Source organism: Rattus norvegicus, chromosome 1 (genome assembly GCF_036323735.1).
Source record: "Rattus norvegicus strain BN/NHsdMcwi chromosome 1, GRCr8, whole genome shotgun sequence".
Taxonomy (NCBI): domain Eukaryota; kingdom Metazoa; phylum Chordata; class Mammalia; order Rodentia; family Muridae; genus Rattus; species Rattus norvegicus.
In genome coordinates this window covers 130460716-130481696 of record NC_086019.1, presented here as the reverse complement: position 1 = coordinate 130481696, position 20981 = coordinate 130460716, and the positions used below count along the sequence as shown (strand labels likewise).

General features: G+C 47.4%; 1 long non-coding RNA gene across 2 annotated transcripts; it reads right to left on the bottom strand.

Annotated features, from left to right (window-relative positions):
* Positions 1-3390: 3390 nt before the first annotated feature.
* Positions 3391-15928, bottom strand: LOC103691157 (uncharacterized). 2 transcript variants are annotated; one of them, XR_005499190.2, is made up of 3 exons: positions 13425-15928; positions 11482-12066; positions 3391-11179 (listed from the first exon to the last, which is right to left on the bottom strand). It is a non-coding gene; the product is annotated as an uncharacterized LOC103691157 (long non-coding RNA). The 2 variants fall into 2 exon arrangements; XR_005499189.2 differs by having other exon boundaries at positions 11482-15928.
* Positions 15929-20981: the final 5053 nt, after the last annotated feature.

Here is a 20981-nt window from a genome sequence, read left to right as displayed (position 1 = left end):
AAATGCAGATGTCTGTGAGCAGACAGGGGACTAGGATGCTGACCTAAGCAAGTCTGGAAATAGAAGCTGTAAGTCTGAAGGAGAAAAGACTGTCTATAAGCCTTGTATGCCAGTTGATAAGCTAATTTCCACAGGGCAGTGGCTTAACAATTCTGATATGGAGATATATACATACATTCATATATATATATACATATATACATATATACATACACACACACACATATATATATAAATATATAAATCAAACAATTATGGTCATGAATGCCAGAGTCACTGTTGAAAGAGATAAGCAAAGGAATGAACCAGGGCATGGATTAGGGCTGGGGGGGCCCTGGGGGGGTGACTTCTGCTTGACCTATGGGCCTATTTAAAGATGTGCGATGACGTGCAAGTTAATATGCCCACACAGATTTCCTCACTCCTTTGTGTGAGAGGCTCAGAAGCAATGACACTCTAGGATCACACTCAGTATCTCCATGTTGTTTTCTAATACCACTTTCTAGCAAAAGAAACCAGGGTCCGTGGTAGAGACAGCTTGAGAAGGGAATTCAAGATGATGCCGGGCTGTGCTAATGCCAGTAGTTAGAAAGTACTCAAGATCAAGCCCACACCAAGGCTGGTGGTGAGTGTGGCAAAGGGATGCAGTAGTGACTGTGAGGAGCTTCTGAGGCCAGAGGCAGAGCAGTCTGAGCAGTGCTGCATTAGACTAGAGCTGAGAGCTATCTGTTGATCCACAAGTAAGTGAATGAATAGACAGGTAGATGGAGACAGTAGGTAAATTCCACATTGTGGGAAAAATTGTAGATACTCTTTTTCCTCTAGAAGAGAGATCGTAACTCCTCACTCGTTGAGTGTGATCTATCCTGCCTTATTACCCCTCAAGACTACAGTGTGAAAGTGAGGGGAGTGAGGTAGAGGGGGGATGGGGTGTGGTATAGAGAGGACTAAAGAAAGCCTGTGCCAGCCAGGGAATCAACATTAGTACCAGCAGTGCCAAGTCATGGTGTGCGCACTGTGTATGTGAGAGATGAAAATGGTGTCTTACAGGATGGGATCCTCCTCTCTAAAGTCTTGTAATCCTAGCCTATTGACGAGAAAAACAGCAGACACCCTTCAGCCGAAGGGAGAGCTGCAAAATATCTCGCCACCACTCAAAAACAAGGGAGGTCTGAGAAAGTGAAATGTCTACGATTTCTCTAAGGAGCTAGGATGACCAAATGTAATAGAGTAACCTGGAAGAATGTTGGACTTAGGAAAGATGGAAGGCAGTGGGGTTGGAAGTGTGGTATGTGTGACATTTGTGAAGCATCGGTTTGATCCCTATTGCCAAGGAAAGAGAGGAAGGAAGGAAGGAAGGGAGGAGGGAGGGAGGGAAATAAATTAAAGACAGGAAATCTGAGTTAATCGTGGGCTTTCATTAATAGTAATGTATCAGTAATATGCACTGAGGACCTCTATGACAGATGTGCCACAATGCTGTAAGACTCTAATAACAAGTAAAATTGGACATGAAGTACACAGAAACCCCCTTCACAACTTTTTCATAGTTTTATGTTTGCCCTAAAATTGAGTTTCTTTTTGAAAGGAAACCAAGAGGGCTCAGTGGGTAGACGCTGGTGCTAAGCCTGACAACTTGAAGACTCTGTTTGTGTGTCAGAACACACACAATCACCAAAGGCAGAATGATTTCATAGCAGGAGGCTCAACCCTCAAGATATAACAGTTATACGTGTATGCTCCAGGGAACGGCACTTCGAGAAATTGAACAGAGGAAAAAAGAAAAGACAGAACAGAGTAGAAGAATAAATAAGTTCATAGGTCTAGATGGGATGGAGTTCAACAACAGCCACTACAGCTAGACAGAAGTGTAAATGACACGCACAAACCCAACAATACTATTCTACCTCCTCCATATTTATAAAGCATGTCGTCCTATGGCCATTGAATACACACATCTCACAAGAGCCCATTAAACCGGAAATATGGATCAAGACGGACTACATCCCAGACACATTTGAACTTAACATTCTTAACCCTTGACAAATTCTGACACCTGTTCATGCCTAAGAAGACTCAGTGAATTAAGAACAGGAGGGAAATTCTTCATCTTGGTCAAGATCACCCATAAGATACACAGTGCAAACTTCATGTTTAATTACAAAGGCAAAATGCTGTCCATCTTAGATTAGGAACAGAGCCAAGATGTCCGGTATTCAGATGGTCATTGAGTAGAGTCTTGAGTATTCTGACCACCACAGGAGGTAAGAAAAGCCATAGTTTAGAAAGGGGGAAATCAGGGTGTTCCTATCTGCAAATGATGTCCTTTTGTAAGTAGAAAAATCCCAAGACATTTACCAAACCAAAGCAAACACCACTTACTTCTAGAGCAATGGTTCTCAACCCTTCCCAGGGTTGCCTGAGACTGTGGAATAACACAGATATTTATGCTATGATTCATACCAGTAGCAAAATTACGAAGCTACAGTTATGACGTAGCAATGAATGTACTTTTATAGTTGGGGCAGGGGGAGGTCCACCACAACATAAGGAAGTGGGTCGCAGCATTAGGAGGGGTGAGAACCTCTGTTCTAGAACTCCTGAGTTCAGGAAGGTGGCAGGATCTAGGATAACTCTACAAAAGTCGGCTGCTTCTTAGTGATCGCCACCAAGGGTACATGGACTGCGCTTTGCAAAGGTCGAAAGGAGGATTTTATGCTAATTTAATGAGACACGATGTCCCGAAAACTGCAGAGCTCTCCTCATGAAGGAAATCAGAGATCTAAGAAACTGAAGGAAGGCAGCTGATCATAGTGTTTTTAATTTCCCCCTATCTGACAGACAGCTCCAGCATAGTTCCTGTCAAAATGCTGCAACCACTTTTTATAGATGTTGATAAATTCCCTCTAAACTTATATGGCAAAGCAAATGAATCTGAATAACTAGACTTTTTATTTAATATATAGAAAGAAGAGCCTGCCCGGCTTCAAGCCTTATTATCTAGTTACAGCACAGACTGGTGCTGGCAGAGGGTTACATACATAGATCAATAGAACAGAACAGAGAGCCCAGAAATAGACCCACACAAAAATGCCCAACTGATAGCTGGGAAAGGTGCAAGGCAATGCAGTGGAGCGATGAGCCTCTGCACCAGATGGTGCTAGAGCAATTGGACGCCTGTGGGCAGAAGACTGACCTTCGACCTAATTCCTCATCTAATTCACACCGGATCCAAAATGGACTGTGAACTTCAATGTGAAACTGTAAAAACTTTTAGGAAAGAAAAAGAGAGAGAGAGAGAGAGGGGAGAGAGAGAGAGAGAGAACTTTTTGGAATTTAGGGTTGAGGCAAGAGTTCCCAGACAAGATACCAACCACATACTCCATCAAAAGAGAAACTGATAAATGGAACTTTATTAAAGTTTAAAACTTTATGAAAGATTTTGCTAAGGATGAAAAGACACAAGGGTGGGAGAAAAATGCTTGTGAAACACTTATCTCATGTCAGCTCGTATTTAGAATCTATGACGACATTTCAGAACACAGGGGCGGGGGGAACCAAGAGCAACACGCCCTGGGCATTATGGACACAAAAGGTGAAGCTCCAGTGAGATTCCAACACATTATCTGTCGGGACGGTTCACATGGAAGGCGGGGCCTACACTTGGTTCTCTGCATGGCAAAAAATAAGGATGGTGAGAAATACAGCGGAGGACCGGACTGCTGATGTGTTATGTAGAAGGGGTGTAAATGGCTCAGCCCCTGCAAAGGAGCTTGGTTTAAAACTATGCATGCTTCGTTTGGGGAAGAAAATGTGGATGGAACTGGAGATATCGTTAGGTAAAATAATCCAGGCTCAGAGAGATGTCTGCATACTCCAATGCGGAATCTAAAACATTCACCTCATAGGAATTGAGAGGACAATGGGAGTCCCCCAAACTGAGGGGAGATGAAAGTGCAAGGGCAGCCCACTGAGAGCTAAGTCACCCTTACATAGCAGCAGGGAGCTCCGCTGTTCTACCAAGCGGCAGGTAGTTACCGCCCGGCCAATTGTGTGCTGTTTGTTTCAGAAAGCCAGAAAAGGGGATTGAGAGGGTTTTATCATTAAAAGTTATATCTATTTGGTGAATAGATATATTTGACCTGACTTGACTGTTATACAGTTTAAACAGCTTTCATAAGCCACCCACCAACCATGTACATTTTATGCTCTTTTGTATCTGTTTAAAAGGTAATTTTTTAAAAGATTTATTTATTTATTTTATGTGTGCGAATACACTGTTGCTGTCTTCAGACACACCAGAAGAGGGCACTGAACCCCATTACAGATGGTTGTGAGTTACCGTGTAGCTGCTGGGAATTGAACTCAGGACCTCTGGAAGAGCAGTCAGTGCCCTTAACCTTTGAACCATCTCTCCAGCCCTAAAAATTAATTAATTAATTAATTAATTAAAATTACAATAGACTAGCATAACATGCAACTGTCACATGGCTCAGCACTACTCTCTGTGTGTTTATTTTAGAGAAAGGGAATGTATATTCCAATAAAACTTGCCCACACATATTTACAGTAATTTTAGAAATTGTGTACTAACACTGTAAACAAATCAGGTGATGAATGGTTAAACAGACTGTAGTACAGGGTACATCCATTTCAAGGAATATTAGCCAGCAATAAAAAAGGAGCCAACTGTTGATATATACGATCCGATTGAATACAACCTGGATACACACAACCTGGATACACACAGCCTGGGTACACACAGCCTGGATACACAAAGACAACTGTGCTGAGATAAAAGCCAGCCCAGATGTTAAGTGCTGTGTGGCTTCATTTGCATGCCATTCATAAAGTGACATAGTTATAGAAATAGCAGTCATCTTTGATACTTCCTGGGGTGAGGAACAGAGTGCAGGGGGTGGAAGTTGAGATTAGGAGAGAACTAGTTATATTCTAAAAACATCAATGGGATATTATGGGTATCTCTTGACTGTTTCTATGCTGATAGCCTTGTTGCAAAACTGTGTATAGTTTTGGAGGATTTTGTCATTGGGGGAAACTAGGGAATGGGTAAGTGGCATTTCTCTGCTTTTTCTTGTAGCTGTTGGCAGATCTACAATGATCACAGAATACACACACACACACGCACACACACACACACACGCACAGGCACAGGCACAGGCACAGGCACAGGCACAGGCACAGGCACAGACACACAGAGGCACACTGTGGCATGCATGTGGAGGTCAGAAGACAAGTTTCATGGAGTTGACTCTCTCCTTCTATTTTGTTCTGAGGCAGGGTCTCTCTTACTTCTACCTGTGCACTATGTCCTCCAGGTACTCCGAGTTGGGCAGCCCTGGAGCTGCTGGCCAATGCTCCTATCTCTGCCTCCCTCCCATCCAACCATAGGTGCATTGGAATTACAGATGTATATTACTGCACCAGAATTTTTACATGGGTTCTGGGAATCAAACTCTAGTCAAGCACTTTGACCCACTAAGCCATCTCTTTGGCCCAATATATTACATTTATTTAGGGTGTGTGTTCGGGGGGGCATGCATATGAAGGTCAATGGACAACTTATGGAGTCAGTTCTCGCCTTCTACTGTGTGAGTCTCGAACTGGAATCCAGGTCATCAGATTTGATGCCAAAAGCCTTTACCTGCTGAGCCATCTCACTGAACAATTTAAATGTCTGTTGTAGGAGCTAACAGACTTACAGGTCACTTGTTACCTTGCCAAGTCAAGCAATGGCAGGAGCACCCCACAGGAAAAAGCAAAGAAATCAGCTGGTGGGGGTGGGGGATCCACAAGGCATAGGAGAGCAGTGTGTGGGGTTCTTGCTATGGCACTAGGTCAACCTTACATGTGCTCGTAAATTCAGACAGAAACAGCTCTGGCCACACCAGCTCCACTGGAAGGAACTAACAAAGACTCCTCAGGGGAAGGGGATAGGTTGGAAGGGACATGTTCAGTTTTAACTAAAAGAACAAGCAACAACAACAGCTTCATTTAAGAGGTGAAGCGAAGGCTTGGCAGCGAAGGAAACAATGGCCAAATTCACAGAACCCGGAAGAAGTTCAGAGCCTGGTTTGAAACACCGGCCTCTGACACAGATCCAAGGTGGCAGAGGCAGGAAATAGGCCAGCAGGGCCACCTCCAGTTTGGATTTGGGTGGCAGGAGGTTGTAGATAAGGAACTCTCTGGAGAGGAAGAAGCTTGGGCAAAGAGGACACGTGAGGATGTACGGAACCCGAAATAGGCCTGGCTGGGATTTTCCCCGGCTCCTGGTGATGTCTACAGCGGGGCTGGGAGAACTAGCCCGGAAGCGACATCTATTGTCTGAGGCTGTGCCCAGCACACCTGCCTCCCGGGGTCTGACCATCCAGGCTGGAGACCAACCATAGTCAAGTCACTAGGGTGTGTGGTGTCCTGAAATCATAGCTCGGAGAGTTTGCCAGGAATCTAGGCCTTGAGAAAGAGGCCCCGTGTGACTTGAAAAGGGATAAATGAGAGTGCAGGATAGCACAGAAAGAGGGGGCGTCTTATGAGGAAAAAGCACAACGGCCTAGAAGCAGAGGGCCCCCTGTAGACAGCTTGCTTAGCCCACATGCCACCTGAAGCCAGGGCCCCGGATGATGCTCCGCTGGGACCCACTGTGATCGACAGGGAAGTCTTGAATGAGAGCAGAAACCGACATGTGCTCCTGGATGAGAGAAAGCACAAGAGGTGGAGTGGGCTGTAGGGCTGGCCATTCCTGCAACCACCAAGGCAGAGCCTGGGGAATGGAAAGGCAAGTGAGAACCAGAGAAATATTTTTGCGAACTATATTTGAAGTACTTCTGAGAAACGTTTTTAGCCAGAGCAAGGAGGACTAGGTATGGGCACCTGTTGATTTGTGGTCACTCAACAACCTTGTCCTCCTCTCTGATCCTAGTGACTAATTTTCCTTGGTGTTCTAGTTAGGGTTACTACTGCTGTGGTGAACACCATGACCAAAACCAACTAGAGGAGGAAAGGGGTTTATTTGACTTACACTTCCACATCACTGTGCAAACATCAAAAGAAGTCAGGAACTTGGAGGCAGGAGCTGATGCAGAGGCCATGGAGGGGTGCAGCTTACTGGCTTGCTCCTCATTGCTTGCTCAGCCTGCTTTCCTATAGAACCTAGTGCCACCAGCCTATGGCACCACCCATAAAGGGCTGGGCGCTCCCCCATCAATCACCAATCAAGGATATGCCCTACAGCCTTGTCTACAGCCTGATGTTATGGAGGCATTTTCTCAATTGAGGTCCTCTCCTCTCAGATGATTGTAGCCATGAAACTAGCCAGCACAACTGATTGCTTATCAACTTGACACACAAACATATCCGTGTTAAGTCGCAACCTTTCCTTTCTTTTTCATCCCCCAGTTCACACATCAATAAAGACATTGCAATATACAGTATTTTGCTTATATTAAAATAAAAAATTAAAAGTCCCAGAGCTTTACAAATTCAAACACTTTAAAAGTCGTCTCTTTAAAAATATCCAATTTCAAAAACTCAAAGTCTCTGTAGAACTCCAGGTTATTGTTGTTGTTGTTGTTTTAAATTTAAATCTGTCAACTGTGAGCGTCTATAAAATCAAAAGTTTTTTTCTTATTTCAAGAAGGAAGAACCGGGGCTGGGGATTTAGCTCAGTGGTAGAGCGCTTACCTAGGAAGCGCAAGGCCCTGGGTTCGGTCCCCAGCTCCGGAAAAAAGAACCAAAAAAAAAAAAAAAAAAAAAAAAAAAAGAAGGAAGAACCATAATCTGAACACAGCAAACTCAAACTCCAATAATGGAAATAACTCAATGTCCAATATCTGGGATTCCCGCACAGTCTTCTGGGTTTGGATCAGTTCTCTGTTCTATCCTCTGCAGCAGCACACATGGCTGGTTTTCCAGCCTCCGGCTAATTCACTCCATCCCTGGTGCTATGCTTGGTGGGCAACCCACGGTACTGGCATTTCCAAAACACTGGGATTTTCTTGCTGCAGCAACTGGATTGCACTTTGATCAATAGCCTCTCCTGGGCTCTCTTTAGGGACCCTAATCCTAACACACACAGTGCCCAGCCTCAGCTGCTGTTCATGACCCCTTTCATGCCTTCAGAACCAGTACCAGCTCAGTGACTCTTACTACCAAGTTCAAGGACACCACAAGGTACAGCCTTATCAACTTCAGGAATACAGCTTGCATATGCTATCTTTGAGGAAACACTTTCCAGAAGACTTCACCTCTGATGCTGGTCTCTTTTTAATCACAGATGATTCTTAAGGCCTAGCCTACCAGAATCCATTGTCCCAGCAAAACAATGGTTTTATTTTAGCAGTCCTTTTCTCTTGTGATGAAAAATGGCTGATTTTTCAGCCCCAGCTGACCAGACAGACACTACAGATTCTTCATACAAATGGCCCAGTGGAATATTTGCTTCCCTCTGAAACATCACAAGCCAGGCCTCCTTCATCTGCACTGTTCTCAACATTGTATCCTCTAAACTCCTCCAGAAAATCCCACTGTGTTCTCAATACTCAGTGGCTTTTCTCATCCAGTTTCAAAGCCCTTCCACAATCATCCTAAAAACATGGTCATGTCTGTCCCAACAATACCCCATTCCTGGTACCAAGTTCTATCCTAGTTAGGTTACCATTGCTGTGATGAACATCATGATCGAAGCTAGTGGGGAAGAAAGGGTTTCTTTTGCTCACACTTTCACATGCCACTCCATCCTCACGGTAGTCAGGGTAGAAACTCAAGGCAGGAATCTAGAGGCAGGAACTGATGCAGACACCATGGGGGGGGGGCTCCTTACAGACTTGATCTTTATGGATCATAAGCCTGCTTTCTTCTAGCACCTAGGACCATCAGCTTGGGTCAAATGGACAGAAAATTAGCCAGCACAACAAATATCTGTATTTGTGTCAAGATGGCAAAAACTACTTATGACAGAAGGCAAGAACATAAGTTGGGAATATGGCTTCATTAAGTGCTTACCATGCAAACACAGGGACCTGAGTTCTATCCTCAGTACCCGCACAAAAAGAGTGGTATGCTGCTGTGTACTTTTCTCACTCCAGCAATGGAGAGGTAGAGACTGGTGGATCCGTAGAGCCCACTGCCATCACGTCCAGCCTACTTGGTGAGTGCCAGGCCAGTAAGAAACCCCATCTCACAAAATGAGGTAGACCACACTTGAGAAAAATGACATCTTGTTTTCCTATGACCTCCAAACACACACACACACACACACACACACACACACACACACACACACACACAGAGGTAGAATTTTTGCAGAAGACAGAAGAGCTTTCTGCATTTTCTGGCATTGTATATACCTGGCTCCCATATCTTTTGAGGTTCTATTATTTCAATTATATGTTTGTTCCAAAACAATATCTAATTTCTTCTGATCAATTTCAGGATCAAGCACAGATGATAAGGATGTATCTTTTTGAGATACATAGGGGTAGATTTATCGTCTGTGAACTCTCGCAGGGGTGACTGGGAAGGGAAGGGACCAGCCCTCTCTTATCCATCCCGGTGATTTTCTGGTTCTCATTCTGACACTCCGTGTCTGTAAATATTGTCTGTCAGTGAGTCTGGGCTAAGGGATTCCCATGAAGTCGGTAAAACATTCCAGGTGTGACTGAGGTTAGCATCTGAGTCAGTAGATCCATCCTCACCAACACGACAGCATCATCTAAGTGGTGATGGCCTTTGAGTGAAAAGCGTGGTAAAGTGAATTCTGATTTCCCTTTATCCCTGAGGTGTACTCCTTCAGCAAAAGGCCTTCTCCCACCTTCTTCCTGAACCCCTAGTGCTCAGTCTTTACTTCTGAAGGAGACTTACACCATTAGCTTCCTTGGATCACAGGCCTTCAGACTCATAAGTCCCACCCCAGCATTCTTGTGTTTCCACTTAGTAAGTGGCAGACTGTGGTGCACTTTGGCCTGTATAAACCACTTCCATATTATGGCTTTCTTTAAAATATTTTAAAGTCATATTTATCTATTTGATTATTGTGTATGGTGGTCGAGTATACACATGCATGCACATGCCTTGGTGTGTGTGTAGAGGTCAGAGGACAATCCGTGGGAGTCAGTTTTCTCCTGGTACCATGTGGTTCCTGGGGACTGAACTAGGGTCGTCAGGATTGGCAGCAAGCACCCATGTCTCCTGTCCCTAGCTTCTCTTATATATCTTCTGTTGGTTCTGCATTAGTTTAAGGAGTTATAACAAGACACTGCAGACTTGGGCATATTAAACAGCAGACATTGTTTTCTCATAGTGCTGGAAAAGTCCAAGATCAAGTCAACAGCAGATCTCGTGCCTGGTAGGGTCGGCTTTCTGGTTTGAAGACAGCTACCTTCTCTTGCATCTTCATATTGGGAAGAAAGAAAACTCTAACCTTTCTCTTCTGATCGAACTATGACTTCTAGTCAACTCACTCAAACTTGATCACCTCCCAAAGGGACCCTCACATACCGTCCCTTTGGGTTAGTTACCATATGTGAATCCTTGGGAGACACAAGTGTATGGTCCATAGGTAAGGAAGGAGTTAAAGTCCAAGGACATTTATCACAATAATTAAGCCCTATCAAAATTAAGCAGGCATCACTCTCCCTATGATAACTGGACCTTTCAATGTCAAGCCCAAGGACTCCTACTCAGCTTCTGGGTGTAATTCATCTGTCGAGACAGCTCTGTATTAACCCACTAATCTATGCAAGGCTAATGGCTTAGGACAGTACATTGACCTTGACTTCGGATGAAGGTTCTTCTTTGTGGCTGCCCTTCCAAATAAGTACAGGGTCTGGAGGTGGGTGCTTTGGCACAGCACTGGTTTCCCTCCACAGCTGGACTCGGGTATAGAAAACATTCCTTTTCTATCTTTTGGCCAGGATATTACAATCCTGCCTTGGAGCCTCTCCACAAGTCAGGCAACCCTGCTTCCGCTGCAGCCACCACCCGCCTGTAGACCAGCCACTTCTGGCATCATGTGCCCAGCAGGAGGAATGGAGACAGCTTCATAGAGGAGACTCCCAAGAGGCCGGACTCGGTGTTGTTAGACCCAGGCTCAGACCACAGGAAGAGCCTAGGGAAGAAGCCAGGAGAAGCGGCTGGCTGTTTGGATTCACCTTCCTGTTTTCTGAAGGAGAGACATAGACATTGTTAGCTGCTAACCATGACTTTTGCCCCTTTCTGCCCCATAAATGGCCACAGGGCAAATGGTCCCTGGTGACTGTAGGCATTGAGGTTGCAAAGCATGCTGTGACCAGAGCCCAGAGGACCACCCTGGGCTTGGCACTAGTGGTCTCAAAGTAGGCTTTGCCTTTTATTAGAAGCCCCACATAAACCCCAAGTTTCCAGAGGCATTCATTAAGCGCCCGTTTTCTTCTTTGTCTCCTTAGACGCTAGACCAAAGAGCTACATTTTAAATTTTTCACTTACTGATTTATGCCCTGCCAGCTTCCATGAGGGAGACAATAAAACCACAGGTAGAGTGTGGCCAGGCACGCGTAACCAAGACAAAGGAGGGGAACAAAGGCAGAGGATCACGACCAGCCTCGGGCTTTCAGGACAGCGGAATCTGAGATTTCATTCTCTGGGTATCTTTAAACTTCCCCCAAGATGTAAAGGTTACTTCCTTTATTTCTGAAACACTCCTCCGCTGGTCCCATCTGAAAGGCAGCCCTGCTTTTGTGACTGAACAGGGAGGGCTGATTTCTGCTTACAGGAATTGTTCGCTGCTGGGCTGGCTGGCACAGCGGCTGGGGATGAGGCTGGCTTCCTCGCCGCCACTTGACAGCCTTCAGTACGCCGCCTGTGCCCACAGAAAGCCTGGGAAGGAGTGTATTTCTCAGCTGAGTCTGCACACTGGTGATGGGCTGTCCAAGTTGGGCCCAGCCTGGCTCGCAGTGCTTTGTCATTTTCCTTACAGGAACAAAGGAAGAAACCCAGAGGAGTCCCCGTTTGAGACCACTGCACCGGGCACTGTGGGACACTGACCCAGAAGAGAAAAGCACAGCGTACTCCCTGGAAGAGAAAGGCAGGGTCCCAAGTCATGTCCTCATGCCCGGAAGTAAAAGGGGAAGGGACAGGGGCGAAAAGTGCTGAGTGCGGGGCTTTGCACCCTGTCTGCAAGGTTCCCTCTGGGGAGAGGGCCAAGCTCCACCCCCACCCATTTCTAATCTTAAAAGCAATTCCAGGGAGCTGGAAAGTTGAGGCCTGGAGGGTGGGTGGCAAATTCAAGGCCAGCTTGGGCAACTGAGTGAAACCTGGTCTCAGAAAGTGGAAAAGAGTCTGTGGGTTGGGCTCACCGGTAAAGCACGCGTTTAGTAGGGAGGACAACCACGGTTAAATCCTCAACACTATAATAAATAAACAAATAAAACAAAAGAGGAATGCAAAATTCCCTTTGGCTTCTGTCAGTAAATCATAAAGCAATTTGTCCTCATGGATGGGCTGGGTAGCGTTCAGTGGTAGAGAACCGGTAACAGCATGTGCTTCCTGGAGTTCCATACCTAGCACCCTAACAAAGTGGATCCCACAGTGGAGTCCTCTCGAACAACGATCAGGGCCTAAAGACAGGGCACAGAGGTCAAACCGTGGAACTGCCCTTCATATATGACGACAGTCATATATGACTCTGCTTCATGTATGAGAACTTTTTCCAATACACGCTTACTTACAATATGAGAAATTGGGGTTGGGGATTTAGCTCAGTGGTAGAGTGCTTGCCTAGCAAACGCAAGGCCCTGGGTTCGGACTCCAGCTCCGAAAAAAAGAAAAAAAGAAAAAAAAAAAAAAGAAAAAAAAACAATATGGGAAATTAAGCTACAGAAATGAAAAGTCACACATGCATATGCTTACAAAAACATTTACACGTGTGTGTGTGTGTGTGTGTGTGTGTGTGTGTTTTCCTTCCTTTCCTGGAGTGTTCACACCCCTTACCATGCATGGCTCAGGTCCCTTGGGCAAGGACAGTTGCCAGAGGCAAGCTTGCCTCTCCCCTCCCTCTCCAGCTCCACCCCTCCCTGGCAGCAGCTGATGCCCCTGCACAGGTCAGAGTTCCCGGGGCAGTTGGTCCTGGTTGGGAACTGAGAGGCTTGACCACAGGCAGTGTGCTCCCTGTGTGGGGGCCCCCAGGGCTGGAATGCCCGCCCGCTCGTGAAACCCCAGCCAGCTGACCTTTTGGGATGGTGAAGCCACCTGTGTCTTGGAGGTGGGGGGTGGGGGTGGGGCACACAGAGAGAGCCAGGGAGGTGACAGCTGAATATGGCTTTGTCATTCGCCCTGGCTTCTAAGCCACTTCCCTTCCAGGTTTATTTTCTTCCCTTTAGCATCCTCAGTCCACGCCCCACGGCCAGTGGTCTGATGAGACAGAAGCTCACCCTATGTTCTGCTCGTGGGTTTCCCTTGTCTCTGCAGATCCCCCTCAGCCTGCTGCTGCTCCTCCGGCTCTGAGTCTGTAACCTTCATCTTCCTTACCGATAGCCGTAGGTCTCTCTGGCCCACATGAATGACACTCTATCATCTTAGACTTCGCCACCGCCTGGCATTCTGTGAGCGCGTGCAGCTATGTATGCTGTGTACTGTCTAGAATTCAAGGGCTGAGGGGGAACTCTAGGCCTGACAAGGAGGGGAAGGCTCAGGAAGTGTGTGTTGAAAGAAGGGATGGAGGAAAAAGCAACTTCAGAGATCGGGTGACTTTCCCCGATGCACAGAGCTGGGAAGGGAGGGTGAGAACCCATTGTTTCTGGTTTCTGGGCACCCTGGTGTCTGAACTACCACCTCCACACCCCACTCACTTGTCAGGCACCCCTCCCTTACCTCCACAAGAATCATTTACCTTTGCTGTCAACCACCCCCCTACCTCCCACCCAGGTAGTATCCCCCAAGAGGCACCAGGAAGATCAAGGGACCCCGCTAGCCTAACGTGTGTTCTTTCTTAACTGACTGAGGAAGAAGATGGCCATGTCCCCCATGAGCCACAAGGGAACCTCCTTCTGTGGGGCACCTCTGAAACCTCGCCTTGCAGCCCGCTGCAGATGTGCAGGTGAACCGGCCTTACCTGTCTTTAGATTTGGAATCTAGGTCATGCTTGGCTGTTCCTCCCTCCTCCCTTAGAAGATAAGCGGGCTCTTTCCTAGGGTCTCCTAGAGAGGAGACAACAAGGGCAATGCTTCTGTGGAACCCACACCCTGCCTCAGGCTGTCAGGAGCACTTCATTTTGGAGCCAATATAATTTATGAGATGCAAATGGATTTAGCATTTTAAAAAGGGGGGAGGACTTGGAAAAGGAACAAGGTGCATTTTACACCCTATGCTGAGGCGTGTTTGGGGCTCCATTAATCATCTCAGACTAAAGAGATTTAATCTCCGGCCAGCCAGGCTGGAGAGAGCCTATACCTCTCGCCCAGCCCAGGAGGCCAGGCTGGGCGCTGTGGGCACTGGATGCCGGCCTGCCCTCCGTGCAGGCTTCGGCTGCTGGTACATAGCACTTGTGTTCAGCTCCTGTCTGAGTCACACGGTAGATGAAATTACAGAGGTTTCTGCACAGGATGAATCAGAGAGCAGGTTCAAGCCAAATATTTGGACAAGCCTTGCCCTGCAGGGCTAGTGGGCAGGCTGAAGACCCTGCAGCCAGCATGCAAGCTGCCAGCCACAAGCTGGAAGATTGCTTTCTGACAAAGTGCTGCTGCTGGGCTGGCTGTTGCTGGGGAGGGAATTTAGCTCAGATCCAGAACGGCAGGCTGCAGTCAGATTTCCTAGCAAAAGAGGCTGTGAGCCTCTCAGGACTCTGAGCTGTGCTTCAGTGTGTGCGTGTGGTAGAAGGGTCTTGACAGGGTGCAGCCTGCAGGCTGAGGTGCGTGGGCTTGGGGAGGAAATGGCTCCCTTTGAGTCACCCTATCTGCCTTCTCTTTCTGGAAGCCCTCAGAGCGGCAGGCATGGTACTGTCTACCATTCCTGGCGAGGCCTGCTGGGAGACAGTGACTGTAAAACCTGAAGCGGGGCAGCTCAGTTCATTGCTAAGACTTTACTACATGATGGCTCCCACCAGAGGCCTTATTTGTTACCTTTGGAGCTTCAAAGATACCTTTTGAGGCCGTTCAGAACAATAAAACCAGTAACAAAAATGCTACCTTAAGTCTGTCTGGAATCCTTAAAACAAAACAGGTTTGGAACAACCCAACACTCTCAGGTTTGTTTTAAGGATTTCTCCCCCTTGCAAAAAAGCTTCCAGGTAGACAAGTCATCTTCGTTGAAGAAAATGAACCTCCTCTTGATGCAGGTGACATGTACTTGTGGACTGACTATATGCTACAGTGTCCCCTACTTGATGTTTCTCCTGAGAACCTCCAAGACTTCCCATTTTCTCATTTTGCAGAGGAATAAACAGTCTGGGGAGGTTATGCAACTCTCCAGGATCAGGTGGCCAGCAGGTATACGGCCAGAATTTTAAACCTAGGCAACCTGACACCAGCTGACATTCTGCCTTCCAGCACCTCTAACATTTGAACCCAATAGCAAAAGAACCATGGGAACCAATTCAAAAAAGCCTACCACTTCCAACCCTTGGTAAATATTCAGACCCAGAAGATGGCAGACTCAATGACTGCCTTCAGGACCCTGGCCCATTTTCCAAGCTCAGAGAAGGTCTACAAGGGAGATGTTTTCCCCAGACACAAAATGGTCCTCAAGAAGTAACTAGAGCCTAACTGTTCTAGGCCAGCCCTACTTTTCCAAAGATAAGACTCAGCAAAGATCTTACTGGCACTCTCTATGACAGAAAGATTACTGAGCTTACATTAGGGAGAAGAGAGAAGTCTGTTCTGGAGACAGAGAACCTGGGCTCGAAACTTGGTGACATCATTATCACCACCACCACCACCATCACCACCATCACCACCACCACCACCACCACCACCATCACCACCACCACCACCACCACCACCATCACCACCACCACCACCATCAACACCACCACCACCACCACCACCACCACCACCACCATCAACACCACCACCATCACCATCACCATCACCATTTGTGAGATCAGTCTTCTTTGCTGTAAGAAGCCACAACTCCATGGGGTGAGACATCTGTATACAAGGGTCCCAGATTGTATGGGATCTACTTGCAGCACAGTGCCTGGGCCTCACTGGTGGACATTTGTGATGGGGTGGAGAGTGACTTGAAGGCTGGGTTTGAGGCATCACAAACCGGGTGGCTTGCAACCATAGAATGAGGTGTCTCACAGTCCCTGAGCTGAAGAGATCCTTGCATCATTACTTAGAAGGAGATGAGAACTCCCAGACACACTATGGACTATAAAGCAACGAAAAGAAAACACGTTCACACACTCACATACTAAGACTTGGGGCTTATTTGTTTCTACAGCAGAGCCTATCCTATCCTGACTATTACACTCATTCCTCGTCGGTTTCCACCAAGATATGTAACGTTCAGCCTTTAGCTATCAACACTCATTTCTACTGGCATTTGTCGAAACCACAAAGCTAAACCATAAAACCTGCCATTGTCTGTTTCTACGAGACTGAGCATACCCTCAGGTAGCTGCCAGTTTGCACAGCCCATCCGGCCATTGGCGATGTGTCTTCTTGTCGTGTGATGAACCACTACCTTGCCGCACTGCCTTCCATGTTCATCTCACGGGAACAGGCGGTGTGGGCTCTCTGGCCAGCATCTGTGGGATTCTGGGAGGCCCCACTTAGGCTTCATCATTCTGCGTAATTTGCACCCATGTCTCTTTTCAACTGCTTCTGTGTCAAGAGCCCGTTGAACATTTTTCCTATCTCTAGGTTTCCCAAGCTCCTCTAGAGGGTTCTTCCTTTTCCCTAGAACCTGACCCATTTTGGCTGGCCAGAGGATAGAAGGTTTCTGCCTGTCATCTCTTTCCCCTCAGCCTTAGGAAGCGGGGTCTGTCTGTGTGATACTCTGTCCTCTTCCCAGTTTACTCTTTGGGAAACAAACCTTTTGCCCCAATTTATTTTGTTTCTCTCTGAAATTCAGTAAGTCCTCCCCCACCTTTCTTTCTTAAAAAGTCCAATTTTTGTACAGAAAAAGAAAAAGCCTAGACTCCTAAGATTTTTTTTTCTATGTTTCAAAACCAATTTTTGAAAATCCAAAGTCAAAAGAAGGAGTCATTGGTCTATGTTTGTAATTTGCATGTTTTCATTTGCAGGGAAAGGAGACTTTTAGAAGAATCGGGGACATTTGGAAGGGGTGGATGGAGAATCATGACCATGTTTTCCTGGGTATGATTGTGCAGGGAAAGAGAGAACACCTTCACTGTGTGGAGGAGCTCCACCTCACGCCCTACTCACAGCATCCCTATGAGGGAGATGGGATCCGGGCAGATGGTCTGTCTTGCCTGGAATCAGTGGCAATGCTAGGCCTGGTGATAGTGGTCTCTCTCCAGGGCATGAATCAACACAGCCAGGAAAGGAAACTTCCAACTGCATGGAGCCAATGTAAACTGCAGAGAGTTTGAGGAGTGAGGCCATGCCTGGCAAAGCCGCTAGAATCAGAGCATTTGTGAATAGCTTCTGCTGCGTATTCAAAAGGAAAGGTAACCACCCAAGAGAGGAGACAATGTTCTGTTCTGGCCTGCACCCCTGCACCCCTGCACCCCTGCATCCCTGCACCCCTGCACCCCTGCATCCCTGCACCCCTGCATCCCTGCACCCCTGCATCCCAGCATCCCTGCACCCCTGCATCCCTGCACCCCTCCATCCCTGCACCCCTGGGCCCTTGCATCCCTGGGCCCTTGCATCCCTGCATCCCTGCACCCCTGCATCCCTGCACCCCTGCACCCCTGCATCCCTGCACCCCTGCATCCCTGCACCCCTGCATCCCAGCATCCCTGCACCCCTGCATCCCTGCATCCCTGCACCCCTGCATCCCTGCATCCCTGCACCCCTGCATCCCTGCACCCCTGCATCCCTGCATCCCTGCACCCCTGCGCCCCTGCACCCCTGCATCCCTGCACCTCTGCATCCCTGCACCCCTGCACCCCTGCATCTCTGCATCCCTGCATCCCTGGGCTCCACAACAAACCAGCCAATGAGTGAATGAAGAAGCACAGATAAGATGTGTTCTTTCACAAACAGGGAAAGTAGGGGGTCAGATTAAGTGCTAGCAGAACTCAAAAAATGTAACTACTACAAAGGCAAGCTATCAGCCTGTGGGTGAGACCACCATGATGTCCCCCATCTGAGGTGTCTGAAGAGTTGCCTCTGTGTTCCCAGAAACCCTCATGCCCTCAGCTCAGTTTTGTTAGAAGCCGGTGTGAGAGCCGCTCAAGGCGGGACTGGCTTCATTGGGAAAATACATTTTTAAGCAAATGAGAGCAAGGAGAGACACTGAAGGGTGTGTGCAAATCACATGCGATGGTTGCCCCAGAAAGGGGATTGAGAATTTCCCAATGGAGAAAAGCCAGACTCCAGTGGAGATTCAAGGCTCTCATCAGAGGTGCAAATGAAAGCAGGGTAAGACAGTGGGCACTTTTGGGGGGGAGGATTTTGTCAAGTGAAAATAGTATGCACTGTCCAATGGCCCTTCACCCCACGCCATTAAGGCCTCGATGAGCCACAAAACGTCTGGGTATGGTGGGGTTCTTGTGGACTTCTGACTCCTGCTTAGATGAAGTGGAAATGGTCAAATGTGTGTGTGGGGGGATTAGCACCTGGAACCCATTGACCTCTGGGAAGGTATTGAATCTTGAGGTGCTCTGCATTGGAGTACAGTTAGAGCACAGACACTTCATCGGAGTCTAGTTCACTAACCACTAGTTCACCTGGACAGCATCTAACCCCATCAGCGCAAACTCATGGCATAGATGATGTCATTCTTCCAGGCATTGCCAATGGATTGCTGCAGTCTTTCTTACCGAAGCCAGACTCTGAATCCTTCTCAACATTATGCTCTGGGTAGCCACAACCAATGGAATGGAGCTGATATTAAAGCAATCTTTGGCCTTCGTTAGAATGTAATGAACAGACCACCCATGAACTAGATATGGCCTCGTGATAATGATATTTTGTTTGTTTTGTGTTTTCCTAACAGAGAGGTTTAAAAAGGCTTGACATTTTAATAACGGGAATGTTAAATAAATATCCAGATGCCCAGATTCTCTTGAAATAGTGCAGTGTCTGATGCACTGGGGTCATGACTGTGTCCTTCGTAGCCCTTGCAGGCGTCTGGTTTTGGTTCCCATACCTGCCTCTCTGCGGAAGGCAGCTGAACATAGCAGGAGCTCCCTGAAGTCTGCCTGAGTTAGGATCCTACCTCTGCCACATATGTGTCCGTCCTGTGGCTTTGAAAATGCCCCATTTCTCTCTCTCTCTTTCCTTTCTCCTCCATACACGGGGCATAAAATCGAACTCACTTCCTGAGCAAATGCAAAGATTAAATTAATTAGAACCATGCCTCCCTCACACAGGACTCATCGAGGCAAGTAGAGCTAGCGATGCCTGTTCCCAGAAGCCTTCAGGACACTCTAGAATGATGCCGTATGTCCTGCCTCACTGGTAAGGACGGAGGCACCGGCGGGACAGGTAGTATCTCCCAGGATCTATTCAGGCCCGGGCACTGCATAGTCCTCGCTGGGTGAGCGTCTCTGTACCCCACCCTAGAACTTAAAAGCAGACAGTGGACTCCTATGAGCAGCTCCACTTCATGCATGTTAAGTGAAGGCACAGACCCGATCTCAAGGGAGGGAAAGCAAAGTCTTGTGTGACTATTCTGTCTCAAGAATTTAAAAGCTGGAGCTAGTTAGAGCAGAAGAGCTTGCCTGACATGCAAGGTTAGAGCGACCAAGGCCTCACTAATGATAAGCTCTCCATCTTCCTGTCTCTCCCTCCTCTCTTCCTCTCTCTCTGTCTCTTTCTTTCTCTCCCCCTGCCTCTCTCTGTCTCTCTTGCTGAGTCTGTCTCTCTCTTCCTGTTTGCTTGTTTCTCTCTTTTCCTGTCTTTGTCTCTCTCCCTCTCTCTGTCTCTCTCCCTCTCTGTCTTTCTCCATCTCCATCTTTCTTGCTGTATCTGTCTCTCTCTTCCTGTCTTTGTCCCTCTCTCTGTCTCTCTTGCTGTGTCTCTGTCTCTCTTCCTGTCTCTACCTGTTTCTGTCTCTTCCTGTCTTTGTCTCTCCCTCTCTCCCCATTCCTCTCCCTCTCTCTTTGTCTCTCCCTCTCCATCTCTCTGTCTCCCCCCCCCCCCCATATTCTCAGGTGTTCTAGGCTAGCCTCAGATTCACTGTGTAGCCAAATGTGCTCTTGTACTTCGAATCCTTTTGTCCTCCTCTCAAGGGGGGATCCTCCAAGATCACAGATTTGCACACCACACTGACTTAAGTAGTGTTTGGGATCAAACCCAGGCCTTCATGTATGCTAGACAAGCACCCTACTAACTGAGGTGCTTCTATGGGCCCCCAATACCCGTACTTTAAAAGTCTTAAAAACATATGTGTGAGTTTCTCATTGCTGTGGCCAAATTCCTGGCAAGAAGGACCTGAAAGGAAGAAGGCTCCATTTTGCTGGTAGTTTAAGAGTAGACGTAAATCTATCGCCTCAAGGGAGGCAGAGCAGCAGGTCTGTGAGGTGGCTAGCCACAACCTCTGCGATCAGGAAACAGAGAGAGGTCAGAAGTGGGCCTGCTCCCAGAGAGATCCACTTCCTTCAGCTAGGCCTTATCTCAAGGGCCTGTGGAGATGGAGTGTTCAAATAAATAAGACCCTGGAGGACATAGTACCTTCAAAGCACAACAGGGAGAAAAAAAGTAAAAATAAATAAGCAAAGGCCCCTTCTCCCAACTGCTTCCAGGATCACACACACGGTCTATTTCCTCCTCTCTCTCCCATCCCCTTACAGCTTCCTCGCCTTCCTGGAGACACAGACTAACCACACTCACACCGAACTCTCTCTCGCCCTC